The sequence below is a fragment of the Pan paniscus genome, chromosome 4 (assembly GCF_029289425.2).
Source record: "Pan paniscus chromosome 4, NHGRI_mPanPan1-v2.0_pri, whole genome shotgun sequence".
In the NCBI taxonomy this organism is placed as follows: Eukaryota; Metazoa; Chordata; class Mammalia; order Primates; family Hominidae; genus Pan; species Pan paniscus.
The window spans coordinates 104,831,600-104,839,017 of record NC_073253.2 but is presented as its reverse complement, the minus strand read 5'-3'; the positions used below and the strand labels follow the sequence as shown (position 1 = coordinate 104,839,017).

The following is a 7,418-nucleotide window of genomic DNA, read 5'->3' as shown; positions in this document are numbered from 1 at the left end:
GTAGAATGAAGAGAAAAATATTCTGATTGGTTGTTAAGACAATAACAAAATCTCTGAAACTCTTAAGCACTATTTTTAGTGGCCAAATGCTCTAGTTCTCATCCAGCCATGAATCATCAACCAGTTTTTACCTAGGTACAAGTTTTTCCAGAGCTAAGAACTGTTGAATGGGGCCTGATTATAACAAATTGTTCTATTTTTAAAAATTATCTTTTGAAAGCACACTATCTTCATATGGAACCTGCAGATGTATGTAAAAGTTGTTTCACTTCTCAAAAACACTGAAACTTGCCAGACAGTATGTGCCCTAATAATAAAGCATAAATCACCTCCATATTAAATCTGTGGCCTACTCAGGAAGACAGTCATATTCTCTGATCAATTTTTAAAAACCCAAGTAAATGGTCATAAAGATGGCCAGTTGGGAATAGGAAGTGCTCCAGCTCTTCTTTCAAAACTATTCACCTTAGAGTTACCTACAACTTGATTAATCTTAGTCTAGGCGGGAAACAAATCTTGGGCCACGGCTGGACCAAAGTCTGTGCTGCAGCAAACAGACTAATAATATGGCACTCCTTCACATCTATACTTCTTAAACATTTTTTCAATATTTATTTAAATGTGGGGAGGGGAGGGAGGCAGAAAAGAAGGAGCTGGGGGTCAGCTTCAGTCCTTCTTCAGATTCCCTAGGCAATTCAACTCCAGCTCAAACTTCCATACCCCACTCAGCAAAAGGAAACTCACCTTGCTGTTGTTAGTTTCTCACCATCTACTGTTGTTGATGTAGCCTTGATGTAAAAAAAAAAAGTGGAACCAAGTAGGATACAAGGAGAAAATAATGTTATTCTTTTTATTACTGTTCCTTAAATCCTCTCATGGGCTAGTTCTTTCCCTGCCAATGATTGAAATTTTGGCTTTTCTGTTCACTTATAGATAATGTCTTAAAAGTCCTCCAGGGCCAGGCGTGGTGGCTCACAGTGGTAATCCCAGCACTTTGGGAGGCCAAGGCAGGTGGATCACCTGAGATCAGCAGTTCAAAATCAGTCTGGCCAACATGGCAACATCCTGTCTCTACTAAAAATACAAAAATTAGCTGAGCATGGTGGCAGGCACCTGTAATTCCAGCTACTTGGGAGGCTAAGGCAGTAGCTGAACCCAGGAGGCAGAGTATGCAGTGAGCTGAGATCGCACCATTGCACTCCAGCCTAGTGACGGAGCAAAACTCTGTCCGGAAAAAAAAAAAAAGAAAAAAGAAAAAGTCCTCCAGGAACTTCTAGTCAAACCTCAATATCAGTCATCACCAAAAGTGCAAACTTTAGTCAAATGTAAAGCTTCTCTCTTCCTCCATATTGGGTGACTTCCAGCTGAAAATCTCTAATGGCAAAGAGGATGCATGATCAGCCTTTTCTTTTATCTCTGTACTTCTTTCAGAGCACCCCACCCTCATTAGACAGATTCTGACTCTGGGGTGCTGTTGAAAGTGCAGCAGGAGAGGCTGTACTTGTTGGTGCTGTTGTGACAAGACATTGCCAGTCTCTGGGCTTGGTGCATATTCAAGGCTGACTTTTTCCTTGTTGGTGGTTTCTGAGAGTTTTTCTGAGATTTCCAAACTGAGAACCTCCAACTATACTCAGACAATTTGAGTGTGTACCTCCTTCCGCTTGCAGCTCCTGATTTCTGCCCTAGCCTCTGGTCTCTGCATGCAGTTGATCCCCACAATGCAGGATCCCATCAACCCTCCAGGCTACAAGTTCAAGCAAAATTCAAAGCAACAACTTCCCAATGCAGTCTTCTTCTACCTGTCATTCCAAGGCAGACTTTGGGAGACAGCATCACCATAGCTCCCTCACCACCCTGAATGTTTCCACGTGGGCCACTGTATGCAAGGCTTTAACACAGTCTGACCCAAGTCTTTGCTGAAAGCCCCGTGATTCCTCCCAGAAGTAGAGGAAGAGAAGCAGCCTTGTGAAGAGGTGCCATGAGGCAGTTTCTCATCTGTCTTTCCATCTGGTGGAAGATAGCCACAAGACCATTTCTCATACATCTCCCTAATTTCAGTTGAGAATAAGGCTCTCTACTGGCTTCTCCCCTCCCCCACCCTCCTCTTAGAGTATGGCTGTAGGTTTTTGTGTAAGTCTGTAAAAGTGCTTGGCTGTAGTTTAGAGTCTGCTCCTCAGCAGCAAGTCTGTAAAAGTGCTTGGCTGTAGTTTAGAGTCTGCTCCTCAGCAGCAGAATAGCCACTACCACACCACCCCTCTCATTTGGTGTCACCACCCCCTGGCACTGTATTCCATCATTAGAGAGGTGAGGAACTAACACCGTAGTGATCTTGCTTTTGCTGTGTGATAGGAATCTACCTGAAACCACTTGGAAAAAACATTTCATGAGACCTTGTCACCTTACCTGCTACTAGCTGAATCTCAAAGTGTGACCAGCCAGCCCAGCAGTCTACATACTGGCCTCTGTGAGCCTTGTACCCACTGTGCTGCTTCGTCTCTTGACGCCACCAAGGCAGCCACACTCTCCTGTCTTTATACTTGTCCAGTCACAGCTCCCTACAAACCTCAGGAACATAAGTCAAACTTTTTAAGTAATTTTCTTTAAGCTCTTCTTCCTTAAGGTGGGGGTAAACACACTCTACCACCCTAACATTGCCTAGGATGGGACAGCCACAGTACTCCACTAACTTCCTCCAAAAACCACTACTCTCCCCCAACCTAACATCTTCAACTCACACCTGTCTATAGCCTCAAATGGGTGTTTGCCTAAACCTGCAAAATTGGTGGAGCTTCTTTGCATGGTGGATTAGCACTTTATTTTAAGAATGTGAGCATCACTTGATATCTATAACTCGTTGTGTTATTCTCAGCTTTTGAAGTCTCAGCTTAAATGAAGACAGAGTTTTAAGAAAACTTCTTGGCTAGTTTATCATCAGCCTTATATAATATAATAAAAAGTTTCCTTCTAGTCATAGAACAGTCTTCCAGAAATAAATTCTGGTTTGAAACCATGTTTACTCATTTTGTGACATTATTAGTGATGCTTTATCAGCCTTTACAGATTGCAAGTCTAGGTTAATGTCCTAACTGGCCAGCACTTAATCTGGCTCTGCTGCCAACCATGAAAAGGTTATATTCTAGGAGCCATGTTTTGTTTTAGGCCACCAAGCAGGCAGATTTAATTTAGAGAATTTTTAATGTCTGATGTCCTCTTCTCGGTTGACTGTGAAGGCAAGAGTTAACTTCTGAGCACATTAATCTCAATCACAAAGTTGTTGAATTTATAACCCTCTTGCTTGCCTTGATTAAATAACTGCAAAAGCTGGAAATTGCACTGAGCTTTTTAAAAGCTTAAAGCCCTAGGAGCTTTCATGCACCTTATTTGTTTCTAGATAAATGTGGGTGCAGCATAGCTGAAGTGTGGCTGGCTCTGTGAAAAAATATGTGCAACAGCTGCTTTGATATCAACACCTCTAGTGCCCCCTTTTGTTGCCTTCTCTCCCATCAGGAGCACCTAATGCCCACATATTTTCACTAAGACCTGCCCTCTCAGGGCTGAGCCCCGGCTCTGAAACACATTCTCCCCACTGCCTGTGAAACTCACCTATTGTGCCTTTCAATTGTTCTGATAAGTACCTGTTCTGATCCTACAAATAGGGTGCCAGCTTTCCTTGCTTCGTTTTCTCTCTTCTCCCCGCAAACTAAGAAATTTTTGTTCTCCACATAAATTCTTTTGGGTTTTCACAATGAAAATACAGGAAAGAGGAGAAGGAATGGAACATATCATTAATTTATTCTAAAGTGGTAATATCCCCTAATTACAATGTATTATTCATTCCCAGTATATTCAAAGAAATTGGACCTAATGGTATCAACAAGTGGTACACTTGTTACAATTGATGAACTTACATTGACACATCATTATCACCCAAAATCCATAGTTCACATTACAGTTCACTCTTGGTGTTGCACATTCTAAGGACAGTCTTTGGACAAATGAACAATGACATATATCTACCATCATAGTATATTTTTTTGACCTCTGAGCTTTTTATTGGCCTCCTGCTCCCCAAAGGGTACCCTGCTTCTGCTGGCTTAATGTCTCAGAACTTTGGTGTCGTTGGTCTCAGACACCACTTTGCTATCCACTATCCAGCGGGTAGTGGTCTTTGGATGGTTTCCATGGATTTGCTGCTGTCCAGGGCATCACCAAGATTGAAGTCCTCACCATTTTCCAGCAGGCGGCGGTAGGTAGTGATCTCAGCCTCCAGCTTGACCTTGACGTTCAGCAGGGCCTGGTACTCCTGGCCCTGGCACTGTCCCTCTGCCTCGGTCTGTGCCAGCTCTAACTCCAGGTGCAGCAAAATCCCATTGACCTTCTCCATCTGCAGGGTGTAGCGGGCCTTCACCTCCCTCAGGCTGTTCTCCAAGCTGGCCTTCAGATTTCTTATGGAGTCCAGGTCAATCTCCAAGGACTGGACTGTACATCTCAGCTCCATGAGCGTCATCTCAGTAGCTCCAACCTGGGCGGACTGCATGGTGACCACTGTGGTGTTCTCCTCAATCTGCTGAGACCGATACTTGTCCAGGTCCTCTCGGTTCTTCCGAGCCAGGTCGTCATATTGGGGCCAGATGTCTGCCACCATCTTGGCGAGGTCCTGAGATTTGGAAGCATCTACCTCCATGGTCAACCCAAAGCTGGCAATCTGGGCTTGTAGGCCTTTTACTTCTTCTTCGTGGTTCTTCTTCATGAAGAGCAGCTCCTCCTTCAGAGCCTCGATCTCTGTCTCCAGCTGCAGCTGAGTGACATTGGTGTCATCAATGACCTTGTGGAGCCCATGGATGTCGCTTTCCGCAGACTGGCGCATGGCCAGCTGTGTCTCATACTTGACTCTAAAGTCAGCAGCAGCAAGGCAGTCATTGTTGACCTGCAGAATGAGGCGGGCATTGTCCACAGTATTTGCAAAGATCTGAGCCCTCAGGTCCTCGATGTTCTTGAAGTAATGGCTCCAGTCTCTGACCTGGGGTCCCTTCTTCTCCAGGTGCTCCCAGATTTTGCTCTCCAGCTTCCAGTTCTCGGTCTCCAGGCTCCTCACTCGTCCAGGTAGGTCGTTCAGGCTTTGCAGGGTCTCCTCGTTCTAGATGCCTCCCATTCCTGCCAGGCTCCCAGGCCCCATGCCACCATGTCCTGGAAGCCGGTGGAGCGGGACACGCAGATCTGGGAACCAGAGCCCCCGGCTCCTGCATAGATGCTGGCTGCACTGCTGACTGGCAGGGAACCGTACCTGGGCTCCAGGACAGAGCCCTGGGACTGGTAATTGGTGGAGAAGGTGGAGCGAGTGGTGAAGCTCATGCTGTCCGGGGAGGAGAGCGAGAGAACAAGACTCGGGCTTTGCCGACAACATAATCATATATTTTTATCACCGTAAAAATTCTCTGTGACCTGCCTATTCATTCTCCCACCCCCAACCCCAACTTTTGGCAACAAGTGATCTTTTTACTGGTCCCATAATTGTGCCTTTTCCAGAATGTCATAGAGTTGGAATCGTATAGTAATGTAGCCTTTTCAGATTGACGTCTTTCACTTAATAATATGCATTTAAGTTTTCTTTATGGGTGTTTTGTGGCATGGTAGCTTATTTCTTTCTAGTGCCAAATAATATTCCACTGTGTGGATTTACCACAGTTTATGTATTCATTCGCCTCTGAAGGAGATCTTGATTGCTTCCAGGTTTTGACAATTATGAATAAAGTTGCTAGAAACATCTATGTGCAGGTTTTTGTGTGGACCTAAGTTTTCAACTCCTTGTAGACACCAAGGAGCGTGATTGTTGGTTCATATGGTAAATGTTTAATTTTGTAAGAAACTACCAAATACGTTGATAACGGAGGAGGCTATGCATGTGAGAGGCAGGGAGTATGTGGGAAATCTCTGTATATTCTGCTCGGTTTTGCTAGGAACCTAAAACAACTGCTCTACAAACATAAAGTCTGTAAAATAAATAAATAAATGAACATATATATATATATATATATATAAACATATATATGTATATATAAACACACACACACACACACTATAGGAGAGGCGAATTTTACCCCTACACTGTTAGAGTTTTTTTGGCTAGGCCTGAGAATTAAATTGACATAGACAAATTAGTAGGAGAAAAGCATACAAATTTATTTAATGTTTTACATGATACTTAAGGAAATGAAGGCCCAAAGAAGTGGCAAATTCTAAGTGCTTTCATATTAGGTTCCACAATGGTAACTTTTATGGAAAAATTACTAAACTATGAGGAGAGGCTAAAGGAAGACATGAATTATTAACAAAGTCTGTTTGTACAGAATTCTCTTGGCCACACTTTTCATCCTTGCTGATGATATTACTTTCCTTCTGACACAGGGAGAACACCTTCCATATAGGGGTTTTATCTCCTGATTTCAGGAAGAAAAAGAGGAGGGCTAGAACACACTTCTTGCACCTACTGTTGTTGGTGGTGATTTTTTTAAGTGCTTTTGGCTCAAAATAATTCTATGCCAAAGTGGCATATTTTGGGGTGGCATATTCTGCCATATATACATATACATACACATATACATATACATATACATATATTCTAGCCTCAAACAGGTATGTAGTTCAAAAAGAAAGAAATCTTTGAATAACTATTTCAGATAGCTGTGGATATTCTTCTTTTATACTACACCAAAATTCAATATGTGGTGGTTAGTTAAAAGTGAGTTGTAATGCAGCATATGAATCTGTATCAGTGACCTTTCGGTACTCTTACATTAAAATCTATTGGTCTGTCTTGCACTTTGATGGAATATTTAACCCATACTTGATTTTGTGACATCATGCATTGACCATTTGGAAAATATTGGTTCACTGAGTTATGCATGTCTTCCAAATGTTGACATATTTCATTATCTAATACAAAACATCACATATTTAATATCACCGCTAATCTCATCATAGAAGTCTTTAAGTACTGGGAAGCTGTCAAGCTCATAGTTTTGATACAAGTTTTTTAAATGTTAATTTTTACCCAAATGCTTGAATTTTATCACTGGCAACATGTAGTGTAAATTATTTCCCTTAAAGGAATAGGCTCATTTTGTTCATTTTGGAGACCATGTTTGCCAAATCCCCTAGTCTGAATAATGATAGTTTGTCTTAAATTGTTCTTTCAAGTAAAAATGGTTTTCTGTGGACTGGCTAGTTAGGCTCACAACATAGTCACAGGAATGCCTTTCCTTGGGACATTACATGTTGATATGCAGCTGAAGCACTTCACAGAGGTACTTCTCATTTTATCCCAGAGAATACTAAAGTGATGCATACTCAATTTTTATTGAATCTTAATTATTAATTTTAACCTTAATAATTTTCATTACTTCACCATGGATATTATT

The 7,418-nt window shown here is 42.2% G+C and overlaps 1 pseudogene; it reads right to left on the bottom strand.

Annotated features, from left to right (window-relative positions):
* Positions 1-4,094: 4,094 nt before the first annotated feature.
* On the bottom strand, positions 4,095-5,352 carry LOC100974398 (keratin, type I cytoskeletal 18-like; annotated as a pseudogene).
* Between the last annotated feature and the right edge of the window lie 2,066 nt (positions 5,353-7,418).